At 42.3% G+C, this 16,712-nt stretch overlaps 1 long non-coding RNA gene across 2 annotated transcripts; it reads right to left on the reverse strand.

Annotated features, from left to right (window-relative positions):
• Positions 1 to 578: 578 nt before the first annotated feature.
• LOC138442072 (uncharacterized) lies at positions 579 to 14,995 on the reverse strand. Of its 2 annotated transcripts, XR_011257529.1 has the most exons (6): positions 14,838 to 14,989; positions 13,225 to 13,331; positions 11,466 to 11,599; positions 10,059 to 10,149; positions 9,309 to 9,429; positions 579 to 3,320 (listed from the first exon to the last, which is right to left on the reverse strand). It is a non-coding gene; the product is annotated as an uncharacterized lncRNA (long non-coding RNA). The 2 variants fall into 2 exon arrangements; XR_011257528.1 differs by lacking the exon at positions 10,059 to 10,149 and having other exon boundaries at positions 14,838 to 14,995.
• Positions 14,996 to 16,712: the final 1,717 nt, after the last annotated feature.

Below are 16,712 nucleotides of genomic sequence, written 5' to 3' on the forward strand. Positions count from 1 at the left end.
CACTCTGAACCCTCACCCCGAACCCTTACCCTCACCCACGCCCTCACCCTGAACCCTCACCCTCACCCTCTCCCTGAACCCTCACCCTCACCCTCTCCCTGAACCCTCACCCTCACCCTCTCCCTGAATCCTCACCCTCATCCTGAATCCTAACCCTCACCCTGAATCCTTACCCTCACCCTCATCCTGAACCCTCACACCTCACCCCTCACCCTAACAAGTTTGGAGGGCTGTTCCACGAACTCTAACCTTTACCCTACCCTAACCGGACCCCCATCCACATCCTAACCCTAACCCACATCATAGTCACGCCCTCAGCCCTATACTTACCCTTGAAGTACCTACCCGCATCTTCTTCATTTTTGACACTTCCCATGCATAACAAAAGACGAGGTTGTAAGGTTTCAAACATGGATCCAAGACCCATTATCCACATAAAAGGGATATAAATACTATGATCACATCATTTAAATCTCTTGCATCACCAAAATACCTCTCCACCACTTATCCAGTCGCCATTGATGGATCACATCTATCTCATACATTTTATAACTTAGCAATCAAATACGCACCAGGACTCTGGGTAATTATAGAGACAAGATTTATTTATACCATAAATATTTCAACAAATTCCACTTTCTACGATGAGTTCAATCTTCACAAAAGTAGGATGAACAGCACCTGTTTCCACTAGGATCCATAGAGCGTGAAAATCTTAATGATGACCACCAGAAAGGTCAGCACGGTTGATATCACAGATTTTTCAGTGTTCCAATACAAGTTCTACCCAAATCCATAAAGAAAGACATACGCATAGGAAACTACAAATTGAAAGCAAGTCTATTGAGATAAATATTGGACATCAATTGTATGAATCTTTAAGGCATAACTGCAGACATTCTTCAGACATTCTTCAAATTCATAGAATGACAACAAAGTATGGCTACGTACAATCCATTCGGTTTTATGAACCACTCATGAATAACCTCACAAGCCATTTGAAACCAGATGACAATTTCAAATAGCTTTGATCTACAAACAAGGCTGTGAGACAGAAAGTTAAAATCGAAATACATGAAGTAAATCCTCAATAGATATGAAAACATCCCATGGTAGTGAAGTCAATTAGCATTAGTTATTAGGGCTTTCATGCACAGACTCATCTCTGATCGATGTGATCCCAATTCATATTTGGCAAAAAATACGAAAGCTGATCTTAACAGTCATATTATTTTTCTTTGTACCCCTAAAAAGAAAAATGAACATGAAAAACTAAATTAAGCTTGGAGGCTCACATTTCCCAATCGGTATACAAAGCAACAGCATGTCAAACTTTCTAATTCACATATGCATTTAAATGAAATTGGATGAAATACCCCTAAATAAACACATACTTCTATGCCCAATGTTTCACAAGGCAGAAAACGCTCAATGAATGAAACTGAGAGGGTAACAGCCAGGAAGGCCAGGGGTCTCCAAAGGGAGGAAATGGGGTGCAAGTGTCAGACAGTTGTTATCTGTCACTTCCGAGGCAGGAGGAAACAAGCTGTTATCTTTTTTCCCCTTCTTGATACAAATTTAAACAGAGATTTTCTCTTACAATTCTGTGTTGCTATAATGACACCTGGTTCCGCCTGAACTTCACTTTTCTCATACTTTGAGCTGACCAAGGCATTTTTCTCATGGAAAGGTTTGCCTTAAGCTATGTGAATGTACTATGTATTTACCCTAGACTCTATCTTCAAGTAGGTTCTGCCTAAAGGCTCAGAACTGACTTGACAAACCAATATGCTTTACTCATACATGGCTCTCCTGATCTATGTGAATGAAGCTATCCATTTGCTCATATCAATCGTTTTATGGCCCAGGATGACTCACCTGGTGCCACGGTCATCTCCATATATCTTGTGGGTGAGGGGTCTGCTGCCATTCCTTTCTCTAATGAGTAGACTGCTAGTAGCTAGATAACATCCAGCCAAAGATGAGTAGGGGGGCACTCTTTCTGCCCCCTTCTGATGTCTATGTCAGAAGCTTTCTCTCTTTTATACTTTAATAAAACGTTGGGACACAAAAGCTCTGACTGATCAACCCTCATCACTGGCCCCGGGTTGAATTCTTCCTCTAAGGAGCCCAAGAATTCAAGCATCTTTCATGGTTAGACAACAACCTTTCCAAACAATGGTCTTTTCAAAAAAAAAAAAATGATGATAAGTGATGAGTATGCATATGTCTACGAATGAAATGGGACCTATATGTCAAACCACATAAAAATATATCTTCCCTCAACATACATATAACACAACCAGGCCTTCACATGCATCGATTCTCCAACTATCAAGTCATACAAATATGGATGTAAAATATCACAATACATTCCAAAGTTTAAAAGTGATGGATATTGACTTTCGCCCGCTGGTGCTTCTTTTTATGTCATCTCCATTATATTAGCTATGACAACGAATCATGTGCTGTGCGAAGTCACTTACATTGTGTCCAACTCCTTGGGATCATATGGACTAGGCCCCACCAGGCTCCTCTCTCCATGAGATTCTCTAGGCAAAGATACTGGAGGGGGTTGCCATGCTCTCCCTCAGGAGATCTTCCTGCCCCAGGGATGGAATCCATACCTCCCATGTCTCCTGCATGGGTATGTTCTGCATGTTCTTTACCACTAGAACCACCTGGGAAGCCCCAAGACACATGAACATCAGTGGATTTGGGGATCCACGGGGCATATACAGAACCATTCCTCCAACAAAACTGAAGAATGACTTTAAAATCTCAAACAAAACATGAGTATATGTGTTCACAAACTTCATGGAGCAAGGGTTTCTTCGATCTGAAAACTGGCATCGATGAAGGACTGTGTGAAGAATACTTCAAAGTCTATTTGGCAAACACAGCCTACGTTGGCTATATTTAGTCCTCAGTTGAATGGAATGTCATGAGTACTGGTCATTTCAAATAAGTAGCCTATGACGCTGTTTACACTTATTGGGACGCGTGGTATACCACATTCACACATTTCAGTAGCATTGGTGCAAAAACGATACATTTCTCAGGGGAAGCTTCTACATGGACTCCTGGGATCAGAGCTCTAACTCATACACACATACTTTTCCTTTTAAAATGATCCTGCATGATAAGCAAACAAAACACTGGATGAACACCTAGACGGTGAGCTCTGTACTAAATGATTTTAAAGCCAGTAGATGGAATGAGCTGATGAGGAAGACTACAAACGAGTCATCTTCTTCAACTTGGTCAAACCGCTCATAGTCATACAAGTGAATGAAAAGTTGAGCCTGTTGTCATTAAATCTGTTTAAAAGAAATAGAATAATAAAACAAATTAGTAACTCTTATTTTCTTAATAAACATTGTATTATTTCTGCACAGCTTTGTTACTGGCATGAATAGAATATCTACAATAATAACTTGTCACAGTGAAATGGATTCACATTCGATATCGATTCACATCTATAATTGATGCCATAGCTGTTTGATACTATTGCTTGAATGAATGCAACTTATGTGACTTCACAAACTACAAACACGACTAACATAATAGGTATTAAAAAACCTTGAGTGACATGAGCGTGAAGACTTAGTAGAGTTGCTCTCAAGAATAATGATACTATTATTCGCTCTAGCCATAGTACTGGAATCTGTACATTAACACCCCTGCAAAACAAAAGGAAAGGATAGAATAATAATAAAGGAACTTCATAACTATATTCCTACTGTAAACATTCAACACTATGTTTTCTTTTAAACTGACTTTCATATTTGGTCTACTGTAACCTCTTCTGTGTTCATTTTATGCTAAACTTATTGCTAACAGTAAAATTACCATACGAGCTCTAATTAATTTTTTTTTTTACTTGCAAAGCTACTGATAGAACCAAAGGCCAATATCTACATCAAACAGGAGAAACGGAATGGAAACTGTAAACAATTTTATGGAAGAACATTTCCGTGCTCCTATTCAGTCAAATGGGCATTCAAAAGGATGTGATTTTTCTGAAAGTTTATTTCAGAAACTTGGAATTGGATGACTGCAAACAATAAAACTAACAATATATTGATACATAATATTAATAATATACAGTGGGTCATTCTTTTTTTATTCTGCCACAGCTAACAGACAGAAAGTCAGTTGTCATAACTACTACTAACATAAGACCCTCACCGATAAGTGAAGATATATAGGAAAATCCATAATAGCTCTAAAAACCATCAAAGATAAAATGGTAATTAAAAAATACACTGACAGTTTAGCTGGTATAAGAAACAGGATGATTATGAAAGCAAAGCCAACAATCATGGATAGGCCATGGAAGCCCGTGGCTGTCACCAGTGTTGACTTATATCCTTCATCTGAGGTTGTTAAAAGCGCTTGGTAAAATCCAGAGGTTTGCAGCAGTGGTAACCTCCTGAACAGACTGAAATAAAAAGGGTTTCCAGAATATCCTGATGATTTCCATCTACTAGGCTGTGATGAGCTCAAGCAATGCATACTCCAGAGGACAGAAGACAGACAGGTTGGGAACACGTCTACTGCACTTACGGAGAAAGGGAATGTTGCTGCTCAGCCTAGTACAAGTGTAGAAGCAACACCTTGGTGATTCGACCTTTAAAGACTCGATACATATGAGAACGACTGGTATGAATAAACCTTCAGAAGTGCTTTCTCAGACCTCCTCCCATCATAAGCACAAGCATAATGAAAACGCTGAGTTTTCATGGTCTCACCCAAAATAAGACTCACTTATGGCTTTGCTTTGAGAATAGTTGAACTACTCATTGTTCAAGAGAAATGATCCTTTCTTCTCTGAAGATTTGTGAATCATTCACAGGGTGTGGTGAATAAACTACTTAAGGGTCTAATACATAAAAATGCAATAGGCTAAGCACAGAGATGTTTTTCTCCCTTTCTCAAAGGATGGAACATTTTGTATTTGCACTGATTTTATGTCTTGACTTCATGTACAATTATATACTGATTTTTTTAGTTGACATACAATAGGACTAAAAATATTGATATAATACTGATAACTCATGTTGGTATGTGTGGTTGTCACATAGGATTCACAGGAGATTTAAATTCACAGTTGTCAACGTAAAGGATGAATGCTATTTAGCTTCTTCGTGAATCTAGGCCACGAATGAAGAGTTTTCCTCAACATATTTCACTGAGAGAAATACAAGGATGATAGGCATAATACTATGCTTCGACTCATGGATATCTAAGCATTGCTCACAATACAGATCTGATTTTCAACATCAGGGTTCTTTCAGTGTCCTTGAACAGCATTTGTTTTTCTGTATACAGAAGAAAAAACTCATGAGTATCAAACTGGTTCACATAAAACATGTGTATGAATTGTTATCTTCCTGAACCAGGGATCAAACCCACATCACTTCCCCCTCCTGCACTGGTAGGCAGATTTTTTATTTATCAACTGTGCCACCTAGGAATCGACATACATTTCAAGGACCACTGCCATCAGCTTCTACTGTTCATGACCAAAGTAGGAGAAACAACATTGGAAGAAGTACTCATAAGGGTACTCATAGGAAGTACTCATAAGTCAAGGAACTGTTATACTGGGTACTCTCGTTGTTACTGGGACAAGTCAGTTCCTCCGATGATGATGGGTATAACTGAAAAATTATTACAAATGCATGGGCTGCGATGTCTACGTGATAAATGTGTTCCTCTTATACTATTGCTTCAGGGATGCCTACTTCAGCATGAAGGAATGCACTTCAAGGGATGCCCGCTATTCCAGCTCAAGCAACAGATAGTGAAGTGCAGATCATTGTCCTTTGTTGAAAATAATCAGCACTTTGTCAACATAGGGAACATGCCAGAGGGACCCTTGGGATGGAACTCTAAAAACAGGTTGGGCCCTCTTTTTGCCAAGCCCTGCGATAAAATACAAATCAGAAAAAGAAAAATAGCATCGGTTTTGTCAGGACTTCCTCATCTTTTCTTTCTCGGTAGCAGGAAGCAGACATTGAGGCCAGAGGACTGCAGGATTTCATTGTGAACTAACGTTGGGTGGGGTGGAAGCTCATCACTCTAGTAAGAATGTGGTTCAATAAAATGGAATTTCATTCACTTCATGGACATAGAGTTCTATAATCCTTCATTAAGGAATTCAATAAGCTATATTTCCTTACACCTTCACAATCTCTTGGTTTACGAGAACATCAATTGCTAGTCCAGCACTTATACAATGAGTGTTACAGGTAGTATGAATGTATAAATGATGATGAGCAATGACAGGAAGTTTATTTAATCTCTGTTTGAATTCTTGATTTTTTATATAATTTTTTATAATATCCTTACAGATGTGAATATTTTACTGACATGTATAAATACACGTTGAGTAGTGCTATGATAACTCATAGTGTTGGCACAATAAATATCATGGTTACTATGTGCTTTTCATATATTCCTTTTGAGATTCTCTTCCATTATACATTATCATAAGATATTTAATAGTTTCCTAAACTGTACAGTAGGTCCTTGTGGCTTCTTTTATATATAGTAATGTACTTGTTAATAATTCAAACAAAAACTGGTACACAAATACTCATAGTGACATTCACAATAGCTCAAAGGTAGAACTCATTCAAGTGTCCGTTGGTGGGAGACTGAATATGCAACACAAGGTATATTCAGAAGCTTGAACGGTATTCCACCATACGAAAAAGTACATTAAATGGTGCTGCCACTCTGCAAGACATTACAGAAATGACTCCAAAACAAACACATGGAATAAATACATAGTTCGATTCCAATTCAAGCTATGTACCCAAAAGGATTGGGAAAGGGGGCTGAAAAAATGGATACTTCTTCCGTCATACTCACAACAGCATGATTCACACTGGCAAACAAACAGAAGTGATCTAAGTGTCCATGGCAGCCAATTCCATAAACAAACTGTGGTATACACACAATGGAATCTGATTCGGCCCTTCAAAGTCAGTAATTCTGACAATGCGACAATGTGGACAAACCTTATGGTCATTAGATCATGTGAAATAAACCAGACCAAGAAAAGACAAACGTTCTGTGATTCCACTCATATGAGATATCCAAACAAGTCAAATCTGTCAGAAATAGCAGAGAGTGATTCCGACCGATCGAAAAGAGTTCATGTTTCATGGACCTCAGTTTCCCTTGGAAAAACTGACTTCCCGTGATATCTCCAAAACCAATTAGACAAATAATTGGAAGCTATATCCAGTCAAATGAATGTAGACATAATGTTATATACAGTGTACACCAAACTCACTCAAACTTCTTAACAGACAAAAGGCAAAACTGTATCTATGGTACCTCAGCTTAGCTTAAAACTGTATCTACAGTACCTCACTTCTGCTTATAAAATTTAACAACAACAACAACAACACACTAAAGTCTATCCAAAAAAGGATATAAAACATATATAACATTAACTTTAAAGAATTAGACATTTAAACTGTGAAAAACCTTATTCACAAAACTTAAACACAAGCCACAGGAAAATATATTTATAAAATACATATCTGATAAAGGATTGTACTCCAAATATACCAAAAAATCTAGAACAATCTCATAAAAAATGTATACACCTAAACACCTGGCCTACAAAAATATAAAGATAGCAAATAAGCCTATCAAAAAGACTCAAAATCACATATCATTAGGAAATTACAAACTAAAATAACAGTGAGGTAGCACTGCACACCTATTAGATCCAGTAAACTCAAAAAAAAAAAACGGGGGTAGGGCACAACTTCTCCGGTGGCTCAGTGGTAAAGAATCTGCCTGACAATGCAAGACACTCTAGTTTGATCCCTTACCCCAGAAGATCCCACATGCCACAGAGAAACATAGCTGGATTTTTCCACAGCTAAACAAAGCTCACCTGTGACCTGAATACTATATGGCTAGCACTTACTAAACAGCTTTGAAAACGTCCAGACAAAAAGTATCACATGATTATATACAACAGCTCTACTTGTAATAACTAAAAACTTTCAAATATCAGGATGTCTTCAGTAGATGACAGTGTAAACAAATGGGGATACATCCAAAGTGAAGGGGAGCAAATGCTACCACAAAATATACCACCTCAGCATGAGAATTAGTGGGACCCAATTAACTTTTTTTTTTAGAGGACACATGATCATCTCTGAAACCCAAGTTCAAGACAGCTCTTCTGTGAGTCACATTTACCAGAGAAATCTCATTTCAAAGGAATCCTCTCTATATGCCAGATAGAAGGATGAGACACAGTCTTTTGAAACTCTTTTTTCTTTTCTATCGATAGGGAAAGCTAAGCCGTAAATCTGCACAACAACCATACCCTTCCTTTCCTTTGGTTGTATCTGTAAAATATTTGTTTCTTTTTTAATTTGGCTGCGCCAGGTCAACCTTCATTGAGGTAAGCCAGATATTTAGCTACAACATGCAAATTCTCCTTTGTGGCATGGGAGATCTAGCTCTTGGATCAGGGAATGAACCTGGGCCTCCTTCTTTGGGAGTGTCCAGTCTCAGCCACTGGACCACCAGAAAGTGCCTGTTTTGTTTTCAGATGAAGATGGAATCTAAGGTGATATCTTGGGCCATTTCAGTCACTGACTCAGTTTCCTGAGTTTCTCCAAAGCACGCACAAGGTGCACATTATTAAACTGGTTTGCAAAACAAGAAAAGGTTGTCTGCTACAACACTGTATGCTTACAAATATCTAAATGGTAAATGGCATATTATTTATTTTTAATTACTATGGGGGGGGGGAGAAAGAATGCAGGATTCATACATGTTACCACATGAATAAATATTAAAACCATCTTCAGTGAAAAAGAAATCCACATAGAAAAGGCCACCCAGAACCCTTATTCACCATGTCTGCTTTCAATCCATCAAGTTTGTCCAAATAACTGAAAATCTCAGTAACACTCTAAATAAAGAAAAAAGGATGACGATGGAAACAAAAGATATATTCATACACTTGAACAATTGCTAAAAGTGGAAGTGGGGCAGTGGATTACATTATAATGTAGGTACCATATGATTTCCTGATTTTGGAGATTATGTGCTGGTTCTGCAGAAGGTACCCATTTTGGATAAAACACATAGAGTATTTTAGATGATGTGGCAAATGCTAGCACTTGTTCCCATTGCTAGGCATTTTCTGTACATTTTAAATGACTGGAAAGTATACTAGGTTTCAAAACAACCATGTCAATACCACAAAAGAAATTTAGAGCAGACAGGCAGGAAACTTTCTGATACAGGCCAAGACTTACCCAGATGAAGTTCAAGGGAAGCTGCGATGCTCACTGCCCGTGAAGGAGTCCACGTGGAATGAAGAAGTAGTGTGGGAAGTCTATTAGTAACCACCATGTCTTGGGTCCTCCGGATGACCTACTGCAGGAGAAACAGATCTTACAGATAAAATGTTCCACATCACTTCACAAAAAGTTGTTAGACTACATTCAGTAAAGCTGAATCATTTTGGATTAATTTACAATCATAAAATACTACCCTTTACAGTCCAAAAATCACTTGCATTTCTATACACTAATAACAATCAGGAAAAAAATATTAAGAAAATCCCACTTAAATAAAACATCTAGCAACAAACTTAATCAAGAACATAAAAAACCAGTAGTCAGAAAACTAGAAGGCACTGATAAAGAAACCAAAGAAAATACAAACACACAGAAAATTATTCCACGCTCATGCACTGGAACAATGAGGAATTAAAAGGTCCATTCCAACCAAAGTCATCAACAAATACACGGACTGCAATCACAAAATAATATTCAATGGCATTTTTCACAGAAATAGAAATATTCCTAATATTAGGCTGCTACTGTTGAACAGGACCTTAAACGGCCAAAAAGACTCTGAGAAAGAGGAACACAGCTGGAGGCATCTTCCTATCCCTCTTCAAACTACATCACGGAGCTGTAGTGACCACCACAGTGAGGAACTGGCAGGAACACAGACACATGGACTCCAGGAGAGAATAGAGAGCCCAGAAACGAACCCACCTGTACATGGTCAGTTCCTGAAAATCAAACCAGGAACGAGCGAAGAGGAAAGGACAGTCTTCTCAAGAAACAGTGACAGGAAAATGGCCACCTACACGGAAGAACATCAGTGTTCATCCTCTACATCATCTAACGCAAATCTAACTGAAAACCCACCGCTTTGCACACGGAGCTCTTTCCCCCTGAGTCCTCTGAGATGGACCTCCAGTCAGCCCTCAGCTGGACACAGGAAACGTCTACTCCATCCTCATTTTTCGCTCTTGCAGCGCCTCCCTGCTGGTGGGCACTGAGGCAACCCTGCTCCTCTCAGCCTGGATGCAGCCCTGTTATCCAGAAGCCTGAGCCCTGATGGTCCTGAGGAGACAAAGCTCCCGCCAGCTGCTCACGGAGCAGAGTCTAAAGGCAAAGCGTCCTGGGCCCGCGGGTCAGAGGGGCCTTTGGCGCCCCCTGCGGGCCACAAGAGAAGAGCGGGCAGCCCGGTGCTCACAGACCTCAGAGGGCTCACCCAGAAGCAGCTCTGCTGCGAGCACTCAGACTGGAAGCCCAAACTGAAATGGAGCAGAATAGCTCCATGACCCTCCGCAAAACATGGCTAAGGAACAATCAGAGCCTGCATGGAATGCAGCCATAAAAAGGAACACATTTGAGTTTGTTCTAATAAAGGGGAGGGAAGTCAGTCAAAGAGAGAAAAACATGGAATCTAGAAGGATGGTACTGACGAGTCTGTTCACAGAGCAGCAATGGAGGTGCAGACATAGAGAACAGACTTACAGACGAGGGTGGGGAACAAGAGGGAGAGGGTGAGATGAATGGAGAGAGCAGCATGGATGCAGGTACACCTACATTTGTAAATAGACAACCAATGGGAATTTGCTGTATGATTCAGGGAACTCAAACTGGGGCTCAGTAGTAACCTGGAGAGGTGGGAATGCGTGCGAGGTGGGAGGGAGATTCAAGAGCAAGAGGACATAGGTACACCTAATGTGGATGTATGACAAATCAAACCAATATTGTAAAGCAATGATCAATCAACTAAAAAGAAATAACTTTTAAAAAATCTGAACATAAACACAAACTTTGCAACAAGGTAACTCCATTTTAAAAACTATAGAATTTTAGAAAACTACTAAAGTTCTACATGACCTTTGGTCTGGTAATCAGGTCTAACATACACAAAACAAGCCAACTTACCAAATTATGAATATAAATTAGTTAAAACATTGCCTTTTATCATTTCATACATTTACCCCGTGGAGGACCTTACTCGAGAGAACCAAAAACAAACTGTTAAATGAACCACGGACCACCCACCCTGGCCAGGCAACAGAGAAAAGAAAACACTTGCAGGAGTCATCTTACAACAGGAGGCCCTGGGAAGGAACAAGGAACGAACAAGCTACCACCAACCAGAATTCTGGAGAGGTCAGGTGATGGGAGGCTCCAGTTCAGAGGTCCTACCAACCTCCCAGGATCCACATTGCTGGAATCCATCTCAGCTGAGTGATGCGTGTGCCCCCAAGAGAGATCCCAATTCAGAATGCCTGGCAAGAGACAAACCAGAAATTAACCCAATGACCATAAAACCTGAGACTGTGAGCCACGTGACAGAGTGGTTCTCTCCGTTTCCCTCACCCTCCTGCCCTCCACCCCGGCAGCCCTTCCCAATAAAGCCTCTCGCTTGGACAGCACTCCTCTCCTCAGACAACTCATTGCCCAGTGTCAGACAAGAACTCACTCTCAAGCCCTGGGAAGGGATCCCCCTTCCTTCATCAAAAGCAATATCCAGGAGAAAATATCTTCAAAACGTTATCTTGTAGAGAAGGAAATGGCAATGGCAGCCCGCTCCAGTACCATTGCCTGGAGAATCCCATGGACAGAGAAGCCTGGTAGGCTGCAACCCCGGGGTCACTAAGAGACGGACACGACTTCACTGAGTGACTTCACTTTCACTTTTCACTTTCATGCACTGGAGAAGGACATGGCAACCCACTCCAGTGTTCTTGCCTGGAGAATCCCAGGGACAGAGGAGCCTGGTAGGCTGCTGTCTATGGGGTCGCGCAGAGTCAGGCACGACTGAAGCGACGCAGCCGCAGCAGCAGCAGCAGCAGCAGCAGAGAAGGAAATGGCACCACCTGCAGTACTCTGGTCTCAGAAATCCCAGGGATAGAGGAGCTTGGTGGGCTACAGTCCAAAAGCAGGGCATTTCTGATGGGAGGAAACAGTCCCAGGGAAGCTGAGCTGCTCACCAAAGGCCCCAGAGCTTTGGATAGCACACCAGAGCTGGGGCTGAGGATTCCCAGCTGCCATGCCTCTTGATCCTGGCCTCTTTCACTAGATACATGTGTGGAAAACTAGAATCTAAAATATGCCCTGGTGGTTCCATAGTAAAGAATCCACCTGCCAGTGCTGGAGATGCATGTGCGATCCCTAGGATGGGAAGATCCCACATCCTATGGAGCCCGTGTGCCACAACAGCCGAGCGAGCCTGTGCTCTAGATCCTGGAAGCCACGATGCCGAGTTCACATGCTGCAGCCACTGAAGCCCGTGAGCCTGTGCCCCTCAACAAGAGGAGACACTGCAGTGAGAAGCCTGCAAACCACTAGTTATGGCCCATGCTCACCAAAACTAGAGAAAAGCCCACACACAAAGATGCAACACAGCCAACAATCAATAAAACTGTTTTCCTAAAAAAATGCATATCTGACAAAGAAACTGTACTCAAATTGTCCAAGAACACTAGAGCAAACAAGCCCATTCATAATTGGTAGTGACTGAAATAGGCCACTGAGGGTATACTGATAGTAAACTATCATAGAAAAACATACTCAAGATACTGGTGCAATGCGTGCAGAGCCCCCTTTGAAAGACAATCTGACAGGTTTTTTTTTTTCAGTAACCACATGGGACAAGCACTGAATTCTGTGTATGACAAGCGGTGGAAGCCAGGTATCTTACCATTGGAAGGCAAAGTTACAGATAAACAAAAGGAAACGTTACAATGTCCATGTCGTGGTGGATCAGGTTGGAGACATCACAAATTACCTTTAACTGAATATGTTCAAAGGTGAGCATATTGAGCTCCTACATGTATGTTTTAAATATCATTCTCTAATAAAAGGGAACAGGAAACATCTCTGATGGCCCAGTGGTAAAGAATCTGCCTACCGATGCAGGGAACACGGGTTCAATCCCTGTGTAGAAGATTCCACACACCCAGGGACAACGAAGCCCTTGAACAACTCTTGAAGTTTGCATGCTCCAGAGCCCAAGTTCTGCAAACAGAGAAAGCACTGCAATGAGAAGCCATGGCACAGCAACTAGAGGGTAGCCTCTGCTCACTACAACTAGACAAACGAGCAATAAAGACCCAGCACAGTCAAAAATAATGTAATGTTTAAAAAAAGGACAGTTCTTTGAAGAAATGACTGAGACTAGGGGTGAGACTGTAAATATATGAGCCAGGGTCATCTTAAATTATGAGAAATTAAAGAAACTAAAGACAACTATCAAGCTGTCCAAACTGATACAAATGAATGATGACACAGTGTTATCTGTATACACCAGCAAATAACAATCTGAAAGGGAATTTAAACAAACAATTCCCTTTCAATCATATCAACAGTAATAAAAGACTTTGCTATGGACAGAATGAGGATGACAAGACTGGCACACTGGAAATGATACATGATTGCTGAAAAATACCCTAAAGACATGGACAGATACTCCATAGTGATGAAAAGGCTTCAGTTGGCAATACCGTGGAAGGCATCTTCAATCTGAAATGAAGATTCAATATGAATTACAAAAGGCTGAAACGTGGCTGCTAAACCACAAAAGATGCCAGCATTCTCGGCCTCCAGAGAATTCAATCCAGGGCAAGTGAAGAAGCTTGATGGCTCAGAGGTTTTCTGTTTAAAAGTTTTATTAAAGTATAAAAGAGATCGAGAGAGCTGCTGACATAGACATTAAAAGGGGGAAGAAAGAGTACCCCCTGCTAGTCTTTAGCCAGATGTTATAGAGCCACTAGCAGTCTGCTAATGAAAGAAAGACAATGTCTCAGAGAGTGGCACCAGGCCCCTCACCCACAGCAAGCATTGAGATAACATTGGCAGCAGATGAGTCATCCCAGGCCATAAAATGATGGACATGAATCTTGAAGAAAGGCAGATTTCCAAGCAAATATATAGTTTCATTCACATAGATTAAGAGAACAAGGTATGAGTAAAACATACTGGTTTGTCAAGTCGTTTCTGAGCCTTTAGGGGGAAGTGACCTGAAGACAGAGCCTTGGGTAAATACATAGCACATTAGCATACCTTAAGACAAACATTTCCATAAGAAAAATGCATTGCTTAGTTCAAGGTTTGAGAAAAGTTAAATTCAGGTGGAGCCAGGAGTGGTCATGGCAACACAGAATTTTCAGAGAAACCTCCTTTTAAATTTGTATCAAGATGGAGAAAAAAAAATGCAGCACTCTTTTGTCTCCTCCTGCCTCTTAAGACAGAGAAAAAAACGTCTGACACTTGCAGTCTATTTTCTCTGGCTGGAGACCCCTGGCCTTCCTGCCTGTTATCCTCTCCAGGCCTGTAGGAAGCAACACACTAGGCTGCTTGGGAAAACCGCGCGGGTCTGAGCTTTATGCAAAGGGGTAAAGCGGCAAAACCCTTGGCCCCAAAGGCGAGGCTTTTCTGCGACTGCCATTTTAGTCGGCTCCGAGACTGCAAACAAAGAGGGCAGAATACATGGTTCCCTGCTCCACCCAGTCCGAGTTCCCTTACCTGTGGCCCACAGCCCTGCGCTCTACTCGCTGGATGCCAATCGACGGGGACCCAGGAGCCCACGAAACGAGCATTCCCAGCTGCAATGGCGAGCCCTGAGAGCACAACTGGGAAGCCTGGCCCCGGACGCGCCGCCATGTTCATCCCACCCCAGACCCGCTCACGTGAGCCGCGCTCCTGACCAGCCGCCCAGGCTCGCCCCGCCCCCGACGCGCTCACGGTGCGCCCCACCCCCACGCCCCCTTCCAGGACAGGCCCGCGGGACCGCGACTGCCTCCAGGTGAAACACAAGGACAAGCAAATCCACCCCACCGAGACAATCCAAGCTTTTTCTCAGCTGATCTGTCTATGATTTAGGGATAAAACTATGACTATAGAAAGCAAAGATGACCTAGGACAGCCATGATAGTCTATAGAGCCAGACCCTGGCGGGCAGAGGCTTGAAGAGGGTCTGGGAGCTCTGTCAGAACAGCAAGCCTCTGTAGCGTAGCGGTTAGGTGCACTGGTGAGCAGGCAGACGATGGTCTGTAAGTCAGGAGTTCAAGTCCGCAGCTTAACTCTTTTGCTCTTAGGGGGCGGGGGACAGCAACAGGCGGGACTTAGACCAGAAACGTTTATTTTTATTTTAGAGGTTTATTGTTTAGCTTAGGGTTAGGGTTCGGGCAACCCCCCAACTTGTTCAGGTTCGGGTTCAGGGTTAGGGTTAGAATTTGGGGATCCCCCCTCTTCTAAGAGTTCGGGTTTGGGTTAGGGTTCATGTCAGGGTCAGGGTTCGGGTTACGGTTAGGGTTAGCATTAGTGTTGGGGTTACAGCTTAAAGTGAGCCCTAATAGGGCCCATAGTTCTTTATTAGCCTGCCCTGGCGGGCCGAGGCTTGAAGAGGGTTCGGGAGCCCTGCTGAAAGCAGTAAGCCTCTGTGGCATAGGGGTTAGGCGGGCCAGTAGGCAGGCAGACTATGGCCTGTAAATCAGGAGTTCAAGTTTCCAGTCTGACCTTTTCGCTTTTAAGGGGCAGGGGACTGCAAGAGCCAGGGCTTAGACCAGAAAATTTTTTTATTTTAGAGGTTTATTGTTAAGCTTAGGGTTAGGGTTCGGGCAACCCCCCCCCACTTGTTAGGGTTCGGGTTCAGGTTAGAATTCGGGGACCCCCCTCTTCTTAGAGTTCGGGTTTGGGTTAGGGTTCATGTCAGGGTCAGGGTTCGGGTTACGGTTAGGGTTGGCATTAACTCTAGGGTTACAGGTAAAGTGAGCGCTAATAGGGTCCATAGTTCTTTATTAGCCTGCAGTGGCGGGGTGAGGCTTGAAGAGCGCCTGGGAGCAAAACAAAACCCAGTAATCCTCTCTAGCGAAGCGGTTAGGCTGACAACCAGTTAAACATCCAACTTGGCTCTGTAGGTCAGGCATTCAAGTCCCAGTTTTGCCTCGTTTGCTTTTAGGGGGTGAGGGACAGCAAGGGGCGGGGCTTAGGCCAGAAAAGTTTATGTTTATGTTAGAGTTTTATTGTTAGGGTTAGGTTTAGGGTTCTGGCATCCCCCCAACTTGTTAGGGTTCAGGTTCAGAGTTCGGGTGCGGGGAATCCCCTCTCTACTTAGGGTTCGGGTTCAGGGTTCGTGTTTGTGGTTTGGGGTTCAGCGTTTGGGGTTAGGGGTTCGCGGTTCTAGTTTGAAGTTTGGGGTTCCGATTAGGGGTTCAAGGTTCAGCTTAGTGGTTTGGGGTTCGGGTTAGGGGTTCGCGGTTTGGGTTTGGGGTTTGGGGTTCGGGTTAGGGGTTCACGTTTCAGATTTGGGGATCAGGTTATGGGTTCTCAGTTCAGGTTCGGGGTTCGCAGTTTGGGTTTGGGGTTTGAGGTTCAGGTAAAGGGTTTGGGGTTCGCGGT

This window comes from Ovis canadensis, chromosome 6 (genome assembly GCF_042477335.2).
Source record: "Ovis canadensis isolate MfBH-ARS-UI-01 breed Bighorn chromosome 6, ARS-UI_OviCan_v2, whole genome shotgun sequence".
Classification (NCBI taxonomy): domain Eukaryota; kingdom Metazoa; phylum Chordata; class Mammalia; order Artiodactyla; family Bovidae; genus Ovis; species Ovis canadensis.